A 21,287-nucleotide genomic window follows, 5' to 3' on the forward strand; every position below is an offset into this window, starting at 1 on the left:
CCTTGTGGCTGCTGTGATGCTCTCAAGCGCCCATCCTGCTCAGGATAGGCCACCGCCAGTATGCAGGCCATCAGGGAGGTCAGGGTTCGATGGACACCCCTTCCTTGTTGAGAGGCCCAGCTGGCAGCTTTCACAACATTGGTGTATGGTGGGATAGTTAGTTCTCTGTAGTGTGCATGCGTTAGTGATGAGTGTCCATGCAGGGCTATGAGTGGTGTCCATGCATTGGTACAGCATGCAGGGCTTGGCATTGGGATGTGTGAGATGTGATGGTGGGGTGTGTGGGATGTAGTGAAGTGATGGGAGTGAGGGTGGGGGGATGGCATGCAGGTAGGGGGTAGTAGTAGTAGAGAGTTGACTTACCAGAGTCCAGTCCTCCTCCTCCTCCTCCGGCCAGGCCCTTAGGATGCAGTATTGCCAAGACTTGTTCTTCCCATGCTGTTAGTTGTGGGAGGGGAGGTGGGGGTCCACCACCAGTCCTCTGTACAGCGAGCTGGAGTCTTGCTGCAATGGAACGTACTTTCCCCCGTAGGTCATTCCACCTCTTCCTGATATCATCCCTAGTTCTTGGGTGCTGTCCCATGGCGTTGACCCAGTCCACGATTTTCCACCATAGCTCCATTTTCCTAGCTATCGATATCTGCTGCACCTGTGCTCCAAATAACTGTGGCGCTACCCTGACAATTTCCTCCACCATGACCCTTAGCTCCTCCTCCATGAAAGGGGAGTGTCTTTGTGGTGACATGAGTGTTGTGTGAGGTGTGTAGGTGAGGGTGAGTTGGGTAATGAGTTGGAGTGTATGATGTGGGGTGCGTGAGTGGTGTATAGGTGTGAATAGTGTGTGGCTCTAGTTGTGTCAGTGGTCTTGATGGCTCTCTGCTGGCAATGGTTTGAAATGGTAAAGGGTTGCGGGTACTGTGGGTGTGTGTTTTATAGTGGTGTGTGAGTGTGGTATGTGTATGGTTGACTCCTCCCTCACCTTGTCTAAACAGGTCAATGCAGTCCCCTCCTCCTGCTACAACACACTCCGCATGCTCCGCAGAATCTACAAGTGGATCCCGACAGAAACAAGAAGAACAGTGACACAGGCCCTCGTCAGCAGCAGGCTGGACTACAGCAACACACTCTACACAGGCATCCCAGCAAAAGACCTACTACGCCTCCAACGCATCCAAAACGCCTCCGCCCGGCTGATCCTCGACGTACCCCATCACAGCCACATCTCCCACCACCTGAGAAACCTTCACTGGCTCCCCGTGGACAAAAGGATCACCTTCAAGCTTCTTACCCACACTCACAAAGCGCTCCACGACACCGGACCAGCCTACCTAAACAACAGACTCAGCTTCTACACCCCCACCCGTCAGCTCCGCTCCACCAACCTCACCCTCACCGTCATCCCCCGCATCCAAAGAAAGACCTCCGGCGGCAGATCCTTCTCATACCTCGCCGCCAAAGCCTGGAACACCCTCCCCATCACCCTGCGACAGACTCAAGACCTACTCACCTTCAGAAGACTCCTCAAAACCTGGATCTTCGACCAGTAACAACAGCTCCCCCCCCCCAGCGCCTTGAAACCCTCACGGGTACGTAGTGCACATTATAAATCCTATGACTGATTGATTGATTGGTTGTCAGGTGTGTTTTGTTAGAATTGTCCAATTCTTTTCTCTCTGTCGCCTCCTCCGACAGTCACCGTGCCGACTCTGCCCACGTTGAGGCTGACCGCCGAGGATCAGCTGCTTCTATGAGAACCCTTCTGTATAACCGGTCTGTAAATTGATTCTTATGTTTTTCATGTGTTTTTCATGTGTTTATTATCTATACTGTTGTAAAGCTCTCTGATACCCTCGGGGTCTTTCCAGCGCTATAGAAAACTTTCAAAATAAATAAATAAATGAAAAATGTGGTTTTGTTTTGTTTGTGTGTGTCCAATTTGAGCGTGACGGTGTGTACCGCCACTGGTTTACCGCCATTGAATGTCTGCTGTGGTGATTTGTGGGTCATAATGTGATGGGGATTGTTCTGTTGGCGTAATGGTGTGGGTTTTGATACCGCCAGTTTATCACTGACCTTTGGGCTGGCGGATTTGTGTATGTGGCTGAATACTGACAGATTGGTGTGTGTGTGTGTCATATTATGACTCAGATTATTAGTAAATTAGCTTGTTTAATGGTCAGAAATATTAATCACACATTTATTGCTTTGGCAGAACTGTTGCTAGATATACGAGGAACTAGAAAAGCGGCCTTGCAGAATAGGGCTGCGATCGATTATTTGCTTTTAAAACACGATCATGGATGCTCAGAATTTGAAGGAATGTGTTGTTTTAACTTGTCGGATCATTCTAAATCTACCCAGTCTCACACTGGAGCCTTGCATACATTGGTAAAGGGGGTGGAACAAGATGTAGACAACGGGTGGTGGGACTGGTTCTTTGGATGGCTCCCTGATTTTGGGTCCTTTTTTAGGTGGGATAATTATGGTAATATGTATTATAATAATGAGTAGTCGTGCTGGCGAGGATGATGTCAACCCCATTGGTGATGTATTCTAAATCTTGAATATTTAGTTTATGTATACATGGTTTGCTGATGTATTGCACGTTTCTTCTTAGGCCTTGACCACTTGATTTGTGCATTTATCTTTGTATATATACATGTTCTGCTGCATTTGAGTTAAATGTTTATTCTCATATATTTGTATTACTTTTATTTGATATTTGGGAAGTGCACTAATAAACTCATTATTTAGATTGAGCGCTCAATTATTTTTGCATCCTTTCCTCTTAGTTCAAGTGATAGCAATTCAATCCCCTAACCGAAAGTGGGGAGAGCTACCCAACCTCTAGGGAGTTCTCATCACTAAGGCAGACAAATCTGGAAAGACCATCAGTGCTGTCGAGGCCTACCCCTGCTCTGTGTTCCACCCTGAAGTCTGTACCCTGTAGGGAAATGGACCACCACTTCCACAGGCCCACCCTCATTTACATGAGCCACCTGAGGGGCATGTGGTCGGTCTGAATCAGGAAGTGGGTGCCATACATGTATGGTCTCAACTTCCTCACTGTCCAGATCGCAACAAAGGTTTCTACTTCTATATCACTTGTTAGACTTTTCATCCTTGGTGTGGTCTCCCCTAACTTTTTGCCTCTATTTCCCAGGATGTTGATGTGTGCTGGACTCTGTTTTTGCTGTTTTTGTTACTCTGGGCACTTTACCACTGCTATCCAGTGCTAAAGTGCAAGTGCTCCTGTATAAAATGTGTATGTAATTGGCTTTCCATGAATGGCATATTTGGTTTACTGATAAGTCCCTAGTATAGTGCACTAGAGGTGCCCAGGGCCTGTAAATCAAATGCTACTAGTGGGCCTGCAGCACTGGCTGTGCCACCCACATTAGTAGCCCTGTAATCATGTCTCAGACCTGCCACTGCAGAGTCTGTGTGTGCAGTTTTAAACTGCAAATTTAACTTGGCAAGTGTACCCACTTGCCAGGCCTAAACCTTCCCTTTTCTTACACATAAGACACCCCTAAGGTAGGCCCTAGGTAGCCCTGTGGGCAGGGTGCAGTGTAAGTTTAAGGTAGGACATATACTAATGTGTTATATGTCCTGACAGTAAAATACTGCCAAATTAGGTTTTCACTTTTGCAAGGCCTATCTCTTTCATAAGTTAACATGAGGGCTACCTTTAAACATGATTAAAGCGTAGATTCCCTTTGGGAGCAGATAGACATGTGGAGTTTGGGGTCTCTGAGTTCACAACTTAAAAATACATCTTTTAGTAAAGTTGGTTTTAAGATTATGGAGGTCATTACAACCCTGGCGGATGGTGTTAAAGCTGCGGTAATACCGCAAACAGGCCAGCGGACAAAAAAAGGGAATTATGACCGTGGCGGAAACCGCCAACATAGACAGCCACTTTAACACTCCGACCGCCACGGCGGTACAGACAAGCAGTGCGGCGGTCACCGCCAACAGACAGGCAGAAGACAAAGTACCGCCCACAGTATCACAACCCGCCAATCCGCCACCTTTTGCGGGGCGGATTCATCGTGGATAAAAACACGGCGGAAACAGCTTTTGCAATGGGAAAACGCTCACCTGAACACACTCCACGACGGAAGGAGGCTACCATGGAGCCCGAACTACAAATACTCCCTGCGCTTGTCTTCCTGCTCCTGTACGATCACCAGCAACATAGGCACCGAAGACAACGGTGAGTACTGCACCTACGACATAGGGGAAGCAAAAGTCAGGGGGACACACACGCAACACCCCGACCCCCAACCTGACCCTCGCACACTACAACACACACACCAATGCAGTTCCAAACAGCACAGTACCAACCCCCAACCCCCCCCAGAAGAATGCAAAGACAAAACAAAATCAGTTCAAACATTGTAATGTATCAAAATACAGTAACCTACTATATACAGATAGATATACACTTTCCAAATATATACATCACGATTAGTAGTGCAGGTATGCACATTTCAATGTCCGTGGACCACTGGACCCAAAATGCATGGGCGAGGCCCACACTAGATACCTGTCCGCAAACGGAGAGAACACTGCAGGGGCATCAGATAGAAATACAACAGGCACCTCAGGGGGAAGGGAAGGGGGGGGCACCTCAGCCAGATTACAGCACCACGCCAGATCCACGACGGGGCTCCATGCCCATTGATGTATCCTGGGGAGTGCAAAGCCACAGTCTCTCAAGTCTCTACAGTGGGTGGGTTGCCCACTGTACCATCCTGGGGAGTGCAAAGCCACAGTCTCTCAAGTCTCTACAGTGGGTGGGTTGCCCTCTGTACCATCCTGGGGAGTGCAAAGCCACAGTCTCTCAACTCGATAACAGTGGGTGGGTTGCCCACTGTATCATCCTGGGGAGTGCAAAGCCACAGTCTCTCAACTCGATAACAGTGGGTGGGTTGCCCACTGTACCATCCTGGGGAGTGCAAAGCCACAGTCTCTCAAGTCTCTACAGTGGGTGGGTTGCCCACTGTACCATCCTGGGGAGTGCAAAGCCACAGTCTCTCAAGTCTCTACAGTGGGTGGCTTGCCTACTGTACCATCCTGTGGAGTGCAAAGCCACAGTCTCTCAACTCGATAACAGTGGGTGGGTTGCCCACTGTACCATCCTGGGGAGTGCAAAGCCACAGTCTCTCAACTAGATAACAGTGGGTGGGTTGCCCACTGTACCATCCTGGGGAGTGCAAAGCCACAGTCTCTCAAGTCTCTACAGTGGGTGGGTTGCCCACTGTACCATCCTGGGGAGTGCAAAGCCACAGTCTCTCAAGTGGATAACAGTCTCTACTGGTTCTGGAGGGGGACTGGTGCCCAGAGTGCTTCATCCTGTGAAGGACAGACAGAGTGGATGCAGGACTGGTGCCCAGAGTGCTTCATCCTGTGAAGGACAGACATAGTGGATGCAGGTCTCCACTGGTTCTGGAGGGGGACTTGTGCCCAGAGTGCTTCATCCTGTGAAGGACAGACAGAGTGGATGCAGGTCTCCACTGGTTCTGGAGGGGGACTGGTGCACAGAGTGCTTCATCCTGTGAAGGACAGACAGAGTGGATGCAGGTCTCCACTGGTTCTGGAGGGGGACTGGTGCCCGGAGTGCATCACGCTCCCCGTGACGGGCCCTGTTCCGTCACTGTCCCAGCTGCACATGGGCTAATGATGCTTGATTTGGTGGTGCTTTGCCCTGTTCAGCGGTCTTCACCATGGCGGTCTTTGCCCTGTTCAGCGGTCTTCACCATGGCGGTCTTTGCCCTGTTCAGCGGTCTTTGCCATGGCAGTGCTTAGCCCTGTTCAGCGGTGCTTTGCCATGGCGGTGCCTTGCCCTGTTCAGCGGTCTTCACCATGGCGGGCTTTGCCCTGTTCAGCGGTCTTCACCATGGCGGTCTTTGCCCTGTTCAGCGGTCTTCGCCATGGCGGTGCTTTGCCATGTTCAGCGGTGCTTGCCTTTACTGTCTCTGACCTGTGCAGCGGTGTGTGGCATTACGGTCCCTCAGTGCCCAGCGGGGCTGTGGCTGCCGGGGCCCTCCAGGTCACTGATTCTGGCGGTGGTCTCCTGACCTGTGACGATACTGGTGCACTCCAGGGCACTGACTCCGGCGGAGGTCTCCTGACCTGTGACGATACTGGTGCCCTCCAGGGCACTGACTCCGGCGGTGGTCTCCTGACGATACTGGTGCCCTCCAGGGCACAGACTCTGGCGGTGGTCTCCTGACCTGTGACGATACTGGTGGTCTCCAGGGCACAGACTCCGGCGGTGGTCTCCGGACCTGTGACGATACTGCTGGCAGTGGCGTCCCGGCCGGCGGGGAGGATGGCGGCCTTCTCCGCCGTGCTGCTCTTCCCAGACTTTGGAGACTTCTTCTGCCCCTTCAACACCTTGGGAGGAGTCACAGCAGACTCAGCACTCCCCCCGGGACCCTTGTGAGCTGTTTTTCCACCAGGAGACTTCACCCTCTCCTGTCGGCCACTTTCCAACTTAAGGTGCTTTACAGGGGGTGGACTGGCAGTGCTTTGGCTCCGTGTCGCACTGGCTGCCCTGGAGGCCAGTGCACTCCACACACCTTTAACACGCACCACTGGTACCAGACTTTTTTTGGCTGAGGTACTACTATGGGACCTATGAATTGGAGGGGTGGGGGGAAAGAGGTCAACATCGCTGAGGAAGAGTTTCTGCCACTGGGATGGGTAGCTGGAAGGGGTCTGGGAGTGGAGGAAGAGGAGGTGGTTGTACGAGGTGTCACTTTAGGTGATTTGGGTGCAGGTACTGGAGGCTGTGGTGAGGTGGATGGATGTTGGGTGTGTGGGTGCCCGCGTTTGTGTACTTTGGGAGGGGGTGTCACAGACACACTGGGAGTGGACACAGGGGACATGTAAATGGTAGTGGGGGTGGTGAGTGCAGGTGAGCGGGGTGTGGTGCTGGGTGTTCTGGTGCGAGTCCTAGTGCCTGTAGATGTAGTGCATGCAGGTGAGAGTGTAGACGACACTGGGAGGGAGGAGGGAGACGATGAGGAGGGGGACACAGTGGAGGCAGTGGATGTTGCTGTGTCTGTATGTGGGTGATTCTTGTGTGAGTACCTGTGGGATGTGTGGTGCTTATGTTTGTCTGAGCTACTTTTGTGTGTTGGGGTGTGTGCATGCTTGTTTGATGGTGTGCTTGGGATAGGCTGGGGTACAGGGGATTGGGTCTGGGTGGAGGAAGTTGGAGGGGGGAGGCTAGACACAGGGACAATGGCTGCCATCAGTGCTGAGGCCAGAGATTGCAGGGTTCGATGAAGGGCAGCCTGACCAGAATGAATGCCCTTCAGGAATGCATTACCGTGTTGCAACTCCCTTTCTACACCCTGGATGGCATTCACAATGGTAGACTGCCCAACAGTGAGTGACCTGAGGAGGTCAATGGCCTCCTCACTGAGGGCAGCAGGGGTGACTGGGGCAGGGCCTGAGGTGCCTGGGGCGAAGGTGATGCCCACCCTCCTGGGTGAGCGGGCACGGAGCGAAGGCTGAGGGGCTGCTGGGAGGGCGGTGCTGGTAGGGGGGGTGGCGGCTGTACCTGTAGAAGTGGGGGGCACAGATGGTGCCGCCACCACAAGGGAGCTCCCATCGGCGGACGAGTCTGTGTCGCTGTTTGGTGATCCGGTGACCGACGCAAAGCTCCCATCGCCCTCCGTCCCACTGGTGTATTCAGAGTCTGTGGTGTGGCCCTCCATGGCCATGTGGGATGCAGCTCCCTTGTGCTCCGGTGCCACTGTACCTCCGCCTGATGATGCTGATGCACAAAAGAACAGAGAGAGCACAAAAAGGGGGGGGGGACGACAGAAGAAAGACAGGTTGAGTGCATGGCTTACCGCTACTGTTGGCGGACAATACAGACACAGCAGCCCCCTGCACTACTCCGTGCTCTTGGCCTCTACAGTTGCAATTCCTGGGATCTGGCCTACATGGCTATAGTGGACTTCTGCACACATAGATGACACAGGGGCATGTATACCTGTACCTGGCACTCTACAGAGGTGGGGTAGAGTGCCACATGGCATGCATTACGGAGGGGCCTAGCCTACCTAACTCGCCCTGGCCTAGGGGAACCCACAGCCCTCCTCCCCCACCCAAACCCCTCCACTGTGTGCAAAGTCCGCAGAATGATGTTATATTCACCCCCTTGTGTCTGCTGTGAGTCCCTCAAGTGCCCATCCAACTCAGGGTAGGCCACCGCCAGGATCCGGGACATCAGGGGGGTCATGGTGCGACGGGCACCCCTCCCACGTTGGGAGGCCATCCCCAGTTGAGCCTCCGCAGTCTTCTTGCTCCAGCAGCGAATGTCCTCCCATCTTTTACGGCAGTGGGTGCCCCGTCTCTGGTGGACCCCCAGGGTCCGGACGTCCCTGGCGATGGCATGCCAAATGTCCTTCTTCTGGTGGGCGCTGACCTACATGACATGTACAGGGGAAGAAGAGAAGACATTAACAAGTGCACCGCGAAGTGAGTGGCCCCCATCCCTACCCTTGCCATGTGGCACATGCATTCACAGTCCTTCATGGTCGCTTAACTCTGCCCCCTTGCTACTGACATCCAGCCCTCTCCACCCAGCATAGCCCATTCAACGTACTCCCTGTGTACTTACCTGTTGGTCTGGAGGACCGTAGAGTAGCATGTACTGGGGAGGACCCCGTCGACTAGCTTCTCTAACTCCTGAGCAGTGAAGGCAGGGGCCCTTTCCCCAGACGCGGCAGCCATTGTCTCTTCCAGACCGAGGTCACAGCAGCACTTGCAGTATAGGTCCTCTCCTGTCGAAGATCAGGTATTGAGTGATTGAACAGATAGAAAATGGCGGTCACGTCCGCGGCGGTGCGTATCATCACCGCCGGTGCACTTCGTCATTGGCTCCTGGGACCCATAGGGTCCAATGTTACCCAATGCAGCATTGCGCCGCGGTCTACGACCGCCTAACGCAACGGTGTACAACGCCAGCGCAGATTCCTCACACCCCATTGTCCCACTTTAGAGGTCAGGCAGCCGCCATTTCGGGGACCCACATGGCTTCATTTACTACTGCGTCACACATACCTAGGCCTAAACTCAACATACATACAGGATGAGTTTTGTATTTGGTGTCGTGTTCTGTGTAGCTGTGGGTACATACCTGTGATTTTGTTGACTCTGTGGTCACTGTTGTCCTTCTTAGGCACCGTCAGCTGGGACATTTGAGGAGATGGCGGAATCCTCCGGTGTACCGACCGCTGGTGGACCTGTTAACAATGGAGGAGCGACATTTGATCATCACCTACAGGTTTGACCGTGCCACAATCCAGGAACTGTGTACAGAGTTGGAGCCAGACCTGATCTCACCAATCCGCCATCCCACAGGAATACCCCCTGACGTGCAGGTGCTATCAGTGCTCCATTTCCTTGCAAGTGGATAATTTCAAACAACAGTGGCCATGGCATTAGGGATGTCCCAGCCTATGTTTTCCAACGTGCTGTCCAGAGTGTTGTCTGCCCTGCTGAAACACGTAAGGAGCTACATCGTTTTCCCTCAGGTGGAGGATTTGGCTACAGTGAAGGGTGACTTCTATGCCCTGGGACATATCCCCAACATCATAGGTGCTATTGATGGTACCCATGTAGCTCTGGTCCCCCCACACAGGAGTGAACAGGTGTACAGGAACCGGAAGAGTTCTCATTCCATGAATGTACAGATGGTATGTTTGGCAAACCAGTACATCTCCCAGGTAAATGCTATGTTCCCAGGCTCAGTGCATGACGCCTACATCCTGCGGAATAGCAGCATCCCGTATGTGATGGGTCAACTCCAGAGGCACCATGTGTGGCTATTAGGGGACTCTGGTTACCCCAACCTGTCCTGGCTATTGACCCCAGTGAGGAATCCCAGGACCAGGGCAGAGGAACGCTACAATAAGGCCCATGGGCGGACTAGGAGGGTGATTGAACGCACCTTCGGCCTCCTGAAGGCCAGGTTCAGGTGCCTCCATATGACAGGTGGTTCCCTATTCTACTCACCAAGGAAGGAGTGCCAGATCATCATCGCCTGCTCCATGCTTCACAATTTTGCTTTGCGACGCCAGGTGCCTTTTCTGCAGGAGGATGGTTCAGATGACGGTGTTGTGGCAGCTGTGGAGCCTGTGGAGCCTGTGGACAGTGATGAGGATGAAGCTGAGGAAGAAGACATAGACAACAGGGAGTCAGTCATACAGCAATATTTCCAGTGACACACAGGTGAGAACAATTTTTTAACTATCACATTCACTTTCACACTTCTACCTCTAGCCTGTCTGTCAATTAGTAGCAGTATATGGTAACTGAGTTGTACATTTCCATTACGGTTTTACAGGTGTGGTTACCAACGTGTGTCATCTGCTTGCATCCTTCATGGACTTGTGATGTGTGACATAGGTATGTTGACATTACATTTTCGAATGGATTTTGCCATTGTCATAGTTAATACACATTTTCATAATCACAGACTGACTCCAGATTGTTTTGTGGTTCAAGGGTGTTTATTGAAGTGCTAATTATTGGAGGGGGTGGCAAAATGGTGACGGGTGGTGGTGGAGGAATGTCCATGGCAGAGTCTAGTCTATCAGTCACACAGGTGCATTGCCCATATGGGCATAGGAAGTGGAGCTGGGGCAGTTCCAATCTGGACAGGGTAACAAAGTGAGACAGTGGGAGGACAATCAGGGTGGTGTCATTTCCTGGCGGGTGTCTTGCCATCTTGCTCTGTCCTGTTCCTGGATCTCAGGGACCGCTTGTGGGGTGGTTCTCCGTCTGCCGGGGGTGGGGTGCTGGTGTGGTGGTCCTGTGGTGGGGCGTCCTGTCCACTAGCGCCGGCGGAGGTGGTGGGCAGTTCATCGTCCATTGCTAGTGTCAGGGGCACCTTGTAGTGCCACGGTGTCCCTCGTGGTCTTTTGTATGTCCTTCAGCACCCCTACGATGGTGCCCAGGGCGGAGCTGATGGTTCTAAGCTCCTCCCTGAATCCCAAATACTGTTTGTCCTGCAGGCGCTGGGTCTCCTGAAACTTGGCCAGGACCGTCGCCATCGTCTCCTGGGAGTGGTGGTATGCTTCCATGATGGAGGAGAGGGCCTCATGGAGAGTGGGTTCCCTTAGCCTGTCCGCCCCCTGTCGCACAGCAGCCCTCCCAGTTCCCCTGTGTTCCTGGGCCTCAGTCCCCTGGACCGTGTGCCCACTACCACTGCCCCCAGATCCCTGTTGTTGTTGGGGTGGTGGGTTAGCCTGGGTTCCCTGTAGTGGTGGATACACCGCTGATTGACGTGTCCTGGGTACGGAGGTATGGGCCCGCTGGGTGGGTGCTGTGCTGGTGTTATCAGAGGGGGGTAGGTCTGTGGTGGCCTGTGCGTGTGCAAGGGGAACCGACTGTCCCGAGGCCCACAATGGTCCGGGCTGGTCATCTGGATCCAGTTGGCCAGAGCTGCTGTCATCACTGTGGGCCTCTTCTGTGGGTGGGGTAGAGATGTCTGGATCCTCCTGTCTGGTGATGTTGGGTAGTGGTCCTGCAGGGGTATAAAAGCATAATTATTGCATGTGTGTGTGTCATTGTGTGCAATGGGTGGGTGAGCGTGTACCCCAGTGCTAGCATTCCAGTGTGGGGGCTTGTGTGATGATGGTTGGGGGGGTGTTAAGGGTATGTGCTGTGGGCATGCTTTAGTGAGGGGTGAACATGCTTTGGTGTTGCATGCAGGGCTTGGTGTTGGGATGTGTGGTTTGTGTATTGAGTACATTAGTGAGGATTTGGCGTGATAGGGAAGGGGGTGAGGGTGGAGGTGTGAGATAGCATGCAGGTAGGGTGGAGGATATGATAGTTAAGATTTGACTTACCAGTGTCCCATCCTCCACCGACTCCTCCGAGGCCCTCAGGATGCATGATGGTCAAGACCTGCTCCTCCCATGTTGTTAGTTGTGGGGGAGGAGGTGGGAGTCCGCCGCCAGTCTGCTGAATCGCGATGTTGTGCCTGGATATCACGGAACGCACCTTCCCCCGTAGGTCGTTCCACCTCTTCCGGATGTCCTCCCGATTTCTTGGATGCTGTCCCACAGCGTTGACCCTGTCGACGATTCTTCGCCATAGCTCCATCTTCCTGGCTATGGATGTGTGCTGCACCTGTGCTCCAAATAGCTGTGGCTCTACCCGTAGAATTTCCTCCACCATAACCCTGAGCTCCTCCTCGGAAAACCTGGGGTGTCTTTGGCATGACATGGGGTGGTGTAGGTGATGTGTGGGGAGGTGTATGTGTTGATGAGTGTGGTGATGTGTGGTGGTGTGGGGTGTTTTGAGCGTGGATGTTGTATAGGTGATGGTGTTGTGTGCCTCTGTGTGGTGGGGTTGTCTGTTGCTGTTGTCTCTCTCTGGCCTTCTTTCAGATATTTTGGTCGTAGGGGTTTGTGGGTGATGTGGGGGTGTGTTTTATATTGTATTGGGTGTGTGGGAGTGGTGTGTGTATGTGTATCAGGTGTGTGTATTTTGAATTGTCCAATGTGGCGGTGTTTTGGAGATGTGTGTGTATTTTGAGCGCAGTGGTGTGTACCGCCAATGGAATACCGCTGTTGAAAGACTACCGCGTGGATTCGTGGGTCGTAATAGCATGGGCTTGTTTCTGTTGGTGTGACGGTGGAGGTTTTGTTTTCACCAGTTTATCACTGGCCTTTGGTGTGGCGGAGTTGTGTGGGTGTCTGAATTTCGTCCGAATCCGATATGTGGGTCATAATAGCTGTGGCGGGATTCCGCTGCTGCGGCGGTGTGTTGGTGGTCTTGTGCACTGCAGTAAGCGGCTTTTACCGCCAATGTTGTAATGACCCCCTATGTGTTTGAAAATGCCACTTTTAGAAAGTGACCATTTTCTTGCTTAAACCATTCTGTAACTCTGCCTGTTTGTGGAGTCCCTGTATGGGTCAGTTTGACAGTTGGGCTGTTTGTACCTCTCTCTAGACAGTGACACAAAGGGAGCTGGAGCGTAGGCTGCATATCCTGATGAGTCATCTGTGCTAGGAAGGAAGGGAGGAGTGGTCCCTTACACATGAAAGGGCTGTAACTGCCCTCACACAATGCAGTCTCCAACCCCCTGGTGTGTGTCTGGGGCCTGGCCTGGGCAAGGCAGGATTTCACAAACAAGAGAGACTTCTCTTTGAAGTAAGCCTCCTTCAAAGGCCAAAATGGGTATAAGAAGAGCACCTAAAACCACAGACTTTAGATCACTTCTAGAAATCAAGAGGAACTTCTGCCTGGAGAAGAGCTGAAGAGCTGAGGAGAAGTGCTGCCCTGCCTGAGACTGTGCTTTGTGGAGCTATCCTGCAGTTGCTGCTTCTGCTTGTGCACGTGGACAAAGGCTGGACTTTGTGAGCCTTTCTGCTTGTGAAGAAATCTCCAAGGGCTTGTCCTGAGTTTGCCTCCTGTTGTTGAAGTCTCAGGGCCAACAAAGACGTCTCCTGCCAGCACCTGGACTCTCTGTTGAGACTCCTGCCCTGCCAAGTGGTGCCCTATCCAGTTCCTGAGGCCTTGAAAGGTGAAGCTGGCAGACCAAGACTGAAAATCCACGCACAACGCGATGCGGGGAAAAATTTGACGCACCTTCTGAGATGTGGCTGAAAAATGACACGCTGCCAGCTTTGCGGCAGAAATCGATGCTCCACTGGCATCGTGGCTGGAAAATCGACGCGCGACACGTGCTGACGGAGGCTGTTAACGTTGTAACCCACATTGCGCGGGTTTGCTGATGCTATGCGGCAGGATTTTCGACGCAAACCTTGCTGGGTGCGGAAAAACAACACAACGCCTGCCCGGACCCGAGTGCTGCCCAGATTGACGCATCCCTCCCCTATGGGGAGGAAAAAAGACGCACGACAACCCGACCGGAGAAGGAGAAACAAGGCATGGTCTCGCTTGGGGGTGAGAAATCAACGCACCGCTTACCTTTTTTGACGCACACTTGCCCATGCATCCAGGTACTTTTCAACGCTAACAGTGTTTTACCTATTTTCTCAAGGATTTAAGACTTTTTGCTCTTTAATTAATAACTTGACTTGTGTATTTTGGATTTTTTTCATTTTGGTCTTGTTTTGTTTAGATAAATATTTTCTATTTTTCTAAACCTGTGTTGTGTCATTTTGTAGTGTTTTCATTAAGTTACTGTGTGTGCTGATACAAATACTTTACACCTAGCACTCTGAAGTTAAGCCTGCCTGCTCGTGCCAAGCTACCAAGGGGGTGAGCAGGGGTTAGCTGAGGGTGATTCCCCTTTACCCTGACTAGAGCGAGGGTCCTTGTTTGAACAGGGGGCAACCTGACTGCCAACCAGAGACCCCATTTCTAACAGCACTCCACCTTTGTTTCTTGGGGAGTAAACTCCTGGAGATGAAGGTTACAGGTTGGTGTAGGCCCTCTTTATTAAGTTGTAAAGGTACTGCCCCTATGTCATGCTCTGAAGCATTTCTCTGACAAATACACTCCTTGGGGAAGTCAGGGACCCTGAGCACAGTGGCTGTGCACATGATCTGCTTAGGGTAGTCAAATGCTTTTTGGCATGCCTCTGTCCAAATCACATTTCTGGGACAGTTCTAAGAAGTAAGCTCTGTCAAGGGGGTAACAATGTTGCCATATCCCTTGACAAAGCACCTGTAGTACCCGGTGAGGCCCAAAATGCTCCGACCACAGTCTGGATTTTGGGAGATCCAAGGCCATGATAGGTTCTATCTTGGCTGGTGGGACTGCACCTTACCTCCCCCAATAGGTGTTCCAAGTACCCCACAGACCCCTGCATATCTGGCACTTACTGACCTTAATAGTCTGGCCTGCCTGCTGCAAAGCCTGTAGCACCTCCTGGAGGTCACAATGTTGGTCCTTCCAACTGCTACTTAAGACAGCTATGCCATTCAGATAGGCAGCTGAGTATGGCTCCATACCAGCAAGAACCTGGATCACCAACCTCTCGTAGGTGGCAAGGACATTCTTGAGTCCAAAAGGCATCACTTTAAGCTGACAGTGGACCTCTGCAGTGGAGAAAGCTGACATCGCCTTTGCACCTTCTGTTAGGGTGATCTGTCAGTACTCTGATGTAAGATCAAAGGTACTTAAGTACTGGGCAGCCCCTAACCTGTCAATAACCTCATCAGCCTTGAGGAATGGGATGTGTATCTGCCTTTGTGGCTGAGTTTAGACCTCCATAATCATGAGTTCAGGTGTGGTGCCCAGTGAGGCAGCTTTTGTTCCCAGACCCACATGACTGGATCAAGGGCTACTGGAGGGTTCTATCACCCCGTCTCCAGCATTTTGGAAATCTCTTCCTTAATGCTGGCCCTCATCTTATCAGACATCCTGTAAGATTTATTTTTGACAGGGAGGTAGTCTCCTGTTTTTACATCATGGGTCCACAGGAGGGTAGTCCAAAGGGTGAGGGAAAAAAGAGAGGCGTACTGTCCCAGCACCTGGCAGCAGTCCCTCTGCTGTTCAGGAGACAGACTGGGGTAGGATTACTCCTTCCACAGAGTCATATTTCTCCTTGCAGTCCAAGAAGTCATGAAGAGGTTCACTCTCCACTTCCTCTTCTCCACTTCTCCATCTGTCACTAACTGCAGAGTGAGCTCAGACCTCTCAAAGTGGGGTTTGAGGTGTTTGATATGCAGCACCCTGTGGGGTTTCCCAGGAGCCTTGATGTCCACCAGGTAGGTGGTCTCACCCTTTCTACACCCCAAAAGGCCCAGTCCAACGATTCTGGATGGCTCTAGGTTTCACAGGTTCCATAACATACACTTTCTGTCCAGGCTCCAATTCCAAAGTGGTAGAATTTTGGCCTTACCACTCTTTCATCACAGCCTGGGTGGCTTCTAAGATGTCTGAAGCTTGCTTCCACAACTTAGCCATTTCGCTCCTGAATGCCAGCACGTAGCTCGCTACATCCTGGGGAACTCTCCTGGTAGCTTGCTCCCACCCTTCTTTGACCAACTCAGAGGTCCTCTGACAGAGTGCCCATACAGAAGCTCAAAGGGGCTGAAGCCCACTCCCTTCTGTGGCGCCTTCCTGTAGGCAAACAGAAAGTATGGCAAGAGTATTTCCCACTTTTTCTTCAAGGCCTCAGGCAGTCCTCTAATCGTGCCCTTCAAAGTCTTGTTGAGTCTCCCCACAAGCCCATTTGTTTATGGTTGGTAAGGGATGAAGAATGTGTAGGTTACTACACACTCCTTCCACATAGACTGCATATACGTAAATATGAAGTTGGTGCCCCTGGCAGACACCACTTCCATGGGGAAACCGACTTGGTAGAAATTCCTATCAGGGCCTTGGCTACTACAGGTGAAGTTGTGGTCCTCAGAGGGACTGCTTCTTGGTACCTAGCGGCGTGATCCACCAAAACCAGGATACACCCGTTGCCTGTACCAGTCTGGGGATCGATAGGCCCAACAATGTCAATGTCCATCCTCTGAAAGGGTGTGATAATGACAGGCAGGGGATGAAGGGGGCCTTTAAGCCTCCGCCCTGTCTTCCCACTGGCCTGGAGGGTCGCACAAGTCCTGCAGGACACATCTGAGGCATTCTTGATCCTGGGCCAATAAAAGTGGGGGACTAGCCTTCCCAGGTGTCCTGCCAGGCGAATTTTGTGAGCCAGCTCCATTAGGAAGGCCCTGTAGCATTGGGGAACCACCAGGGCCAGTGTTGACACATGAACAGGAGCCTTAGGCTCAATGTAAAGAAGATTATCCTCCCAGTAGATGTGATGACTACCAAAGGCATTACCTGATGCCTGGGCTTCAGTCTGTTGCCTCGTACCCTCAAGGGTTAGGCACTCCTTTTGTGCCCTACCAAACTCCTCTTTGGTTGGTCCTACTTCCCCATGCCATCCATGAGGCTTTGACAGGTCACCAATAGGAGCAATGCCCTCCTCAAGTAGGGTCTGAGGCGGCCATAACATGTACCCCATCCACCTTACTAGGAGGGCAATCAGGGACTGGTTTCCCAGATTCTCTGCCTTTACCCTTCCCTTAGCAGCTGGCTGGACCATTTTTCCAGGCTCCAGCCCTTTTTGACTCCCATCCTGGATACCCATGGACATTGTAGTAGCGCAGATCCACTCAGGTAACTCCAACATCTCCACATGAGCCTTGAGTTCCACTTCCTTCCAGGTAATGTGCTCAAGGTCATTACCAGGCAAACAGTCCACAGGCATGGCAGGGCTCACTGCAACTGTCAGAAGGCCTGAACCCCCCCACTCAAATGGGAAAAGAGTGAGACGGTAGCGACTCTTTCTGTAGTCAGCCACCACCACTTGGTAGAATGCATTGGGTATCTCCTGCATTGAGGACACCAGCTGGCTCCTTACTGTAGTTATGCTGGCACCTGTGTCTGTCAGAGCCTCACCACTTTGCCCACTGATGGTGACCCATTGCTTATACTTGGTAGTATTAGAGGCCACATTGATCTTAGGAGCCATCTTACTGTCACCCAGGGACACTAACGTAACCTCACTAATTTCCCACCCAGTAACTGGGACAAACTCCTCCCCCTGCACTATGCTCACCACCCCTGGGACTCTTCCTCCAGTGGGAGGCTGTGCTCTTTTTGAACACTCGTTAGCCCCCTTGTAGTGCCCATATGCCCTCACTCGCCACACTCATAGCACCTCGGAGTTTTAGGCTCCTGACTTTTGTCAGAGTAGTTTTTCTTCTGGTGGACAGTTTGGGACTGGAAACCAGGCCCTTTCCCTTGTGAGTTGGTTTTGGGGGCTTTGAAGAAATGTGTCTTATTATCTCCCCCCTCTTTCTTCCTGTGGGAACAATGGCCACCCTTTTGGGAGTGCCACCTAGATACCTTCTTAAACACTCTGGTGCACCTCCTCAGCAAGCTTCCTGGGGGTCAGAAAGCTTACTGAACAACAGTTGTTTGTGCAGCTCTGTAAAACAAATATCAAACATGTGCTCCTTTAAAATTAAATTGTACAGCCCTGTTTAATCTTCTGCTTTGCTGCCCCTCACCCAGCCCTTCAGTGCCTTGCTAGCTTAGTCTAAGCAGTCCACCAATTTTTGACTGTCACTGAACCTCTTTAGGTATTTCTCAAGTGTCAGCCCAAACCTGATGACTAGTATGGTCTTCATAGCAGTGTAGCATGTCTGGTTCCCCCACCTCTAGTGTGAGGAGTGTATCCCACCCCACTGTAGTCATGTACCTCCATAAACTATCAAACCAGAACACCTCTGGGACCCTGTGCACATTTAGAGCCACTTCATAGGCTGCAAACCATTTTTCTATGTCATCCCTCACCACACAACTGGGCTTCAAATCTTTAGGTATCTGAACACTAGCTTCTGTGGTAGTCACTGCAGGTATGCTGCCACCATTACTGTTGTGGGAACCCACTTGTAGGGTTCTGATATCCAGCTCTCTGAGGTTGAGCTCATGGGTTAGTTTCCTCTCCTCGATGGCCAGCCTCTTCTCTTCTCGAGCCTGCTCCAGTTTAGAAAGCTCCAGCATGAGCCTCCTATTCCCCCTCCTGTCTACCCGCTCCTCTGGGGACAGGTTCCTGGAGGAGACACTGCTCCCTCCTCTGGGAATCACCATGGCTTCCAGCACATTGTTGCAGTGGTGTAACAAAACTTGAGGGGGCCCCTTGAAATGTAACTGGATGGGGCACCTCCCCCTTGGACCCAGTCAGGGGCCTGCTGCCTGTGCACAGGTTACTGTGCTGAGGGGGCCTCCTGGAGCTCGGGGTCCCCCTGCATTGCAGGAGCTGTGGGGGCCTTTGTTACACCACTGCAATGTTGGCCCCCTCTGCAGGCAGTTCAAAGCCATATCAGACTCCAGAATCAGGTCATTCTCCTCCTCGGGAATTTCCTACTTCTCCTCAGGGATGTCATCACCTGAAAACTGGGTTGCTGTTCAGGCTCTCTGTAGCTCCACCATCCTAGTGAAACATTTGTAGAAACTTGAAAATCCTTGCCGAAATCTCTTAGATGTGGCACAGTGTAGACCTCTAACCTGGCCAGCTCAAAATCAGTTCCTGAAGGTGAAAGTGCTGCTTCGCAAGAGTGAGACAATTTAGCAGAAAAAATCAAAAGGCCAGTCAAGGAGAGTTGAAAACAAAATCAAAATGGTCTTAGTATAGAGTTGTAGTGAACAATGAGTTACCATATGGTATTGCACAAACTCAAGTCTTATCCCCACCGCTGATCTCCAATGTTAGAAATGGTGTCTCTAGTTGGTAGGGATATGCACCCAGTCCAAATAGGGACCAACACTCTAGTCAAGGTAACTTAGATACACACTAAAAGATAAGCTGTGCTCACCCTCTAGTAGCTTGGCACAGAGCAGTGAGGCTTATCTAAAAAGGCAATGTGTACAGTATTTATGCAAAACACACGCACAGTAACACAATAAAAACACCACATTAAGACCCCACACAGGTTTAGAAAACTAGACAATAATTTAAAAAATAAATTAAGACCATAACAACAATAATTAAATCAGTAGAAATTGAGCTAGGAATGTTTAAAAAATAAAAAGAGTTCAAGTGCTTAGAAGCAAATAGCACTTATGGGGTTACTTGAAGTCACACTGGACCAGGACAAAGTCAAGAGTTCAGGCCGCCCACGATGGAGTGCAGGCTGGATACAGGACCTACGCAAGGCTGGCTGAATAAAGTACCATAATCTTGGTGGCAGTGATAAGATGCGTCAATTTTCCTCATGCAGTGCTTGCGATGCAGCGGTTCTGAAGGCGAGGCACCGGTGTTGTGATACATCGGTTTTGAAGATGATGTGCAGGGTTTCTCCACGCAGTGGAAGGATGCGTCGATCTTCCTCCAAGACTGGCGGTTAGACAGTGGTTCCGATGCGATGTCAACGCACTGGTTCCAAAGCCTATGCACCGGGCTTCTCCATGCAGTGAACAGTTGTGCTGATCTTCCTTCAGCAGTGGAGGTGATGTGGTGATGTGGTGGTTCCGATGCTGTGATGGCGAAGCACTTGTTCCGAATGTGATGCGCTAGTTCTATTCCTGCAAAAGGGTCAATGCTTCCGTTGCCACTTCCAGCAGGCAGGTGATGCGTTGATTTCACTGGTGCAAGTATCTGGGTCTACTTCCAATGAACCAGGCACAGGAGGTGGGGGTACAGACTTTGATATCCCTGAGTCACTAGCAACAGGAGGCCTCGGAGATAATTTGGGGTGCAAGGCAGAGACCACCTCTCCCTCAGTAAGGTCAGACAGCAGCAGGGCAGCACAACAGAAAACCGTTCCTTACAGCTTATCAGACCAGCAGAGTGACAGTCCTTGATGCAGCTTAGCAGTTCTTCTGACGGAGTCCACTTGTAAGTCCAGAAGCCTCTGATATGGTGGGGCCAGAGACCCAGTATTTATACCTAGTTGTGCCTTTAAAGTGGGAATGACTTCAGAGAAGTGTCTTTGAAGTGCACAAGTATCCTTTTGTCCTCAGCCCTGGCTCCAGACTATCAATAGGGGGTAATTAGCCCTTTGTGTGGAGACAGACACTGCCTATTCAGGTGTAAGTGTAATTCCCTCTCGCCCTTCCAGCCCAGGAACAGGCATCAGAATGCAGATGAGCACTCAGACACATCTAACCTTACTATAACTGTTGCTGTCTAGAGGGACTGCACAAAGTGTAGCTGTCACCCACCGAAAGAAGTGTACTAGAAAAAGGCTGCAGGTACACACAGCCGTCAGAGGAGAGAAATATCCACATTCTAAAAGTGGCATTTCTAAAATAGTAAGCTGAAATCCAACTTTACCAGTAAAGTGTATTTTTCATTACCATTCCAAATATATGAAGCATGACTACTCCTTTATAATCAGGAATTATAGCTTAAAAGTGTATCAAAGAATTCCCAATGTTAACTTATGAGAGGAGTAGGCCTCACGTTAGTGATAAAAGACTTTGTAAGTTTTACACTACCAGGACATGTAAAACTTCAAAGTACATGTCCTTCCTTTTACTTACACAGCACCCTGACCTATGGGTAACCTAGAGTCTACCTCAGGGTTGACATATGTAACAAAAAAGAAATGTAACGCTTGCTAGGGGTTTTAAATGTCAAGTTGAAGTGGCAGTCAAACTGCACACACAGGCTCTGCAGTGGCAGGGCTGAGACAAGTTTAAGCGGCTACTTAAGTGGCTGGCACAATCAGTGTTGCAGGCCCAATAGTAGCATTTAATTTATAGCCTATGGGTATATGGTATACCACTTTACAAGGGATTACAAGTGAATTAAATATGTCAATTGTGTA

The sequence above is a fragment of the Pleurodeles waltl genome, chromosome 3_1, assembly GCF_031143425.1.
Source record: "Pleurodeles waltl isolate 20211129_DDA chromosome 3_1, aPleWal1.hap1.20221129, whole genome shotgun sequence".
Lineage (NCBI taxonomy): Eukaryota > Metazoa > Chordata > Amphibia > Caudata > Salamandridae > Pleurodeles > Pleurodeles waltl.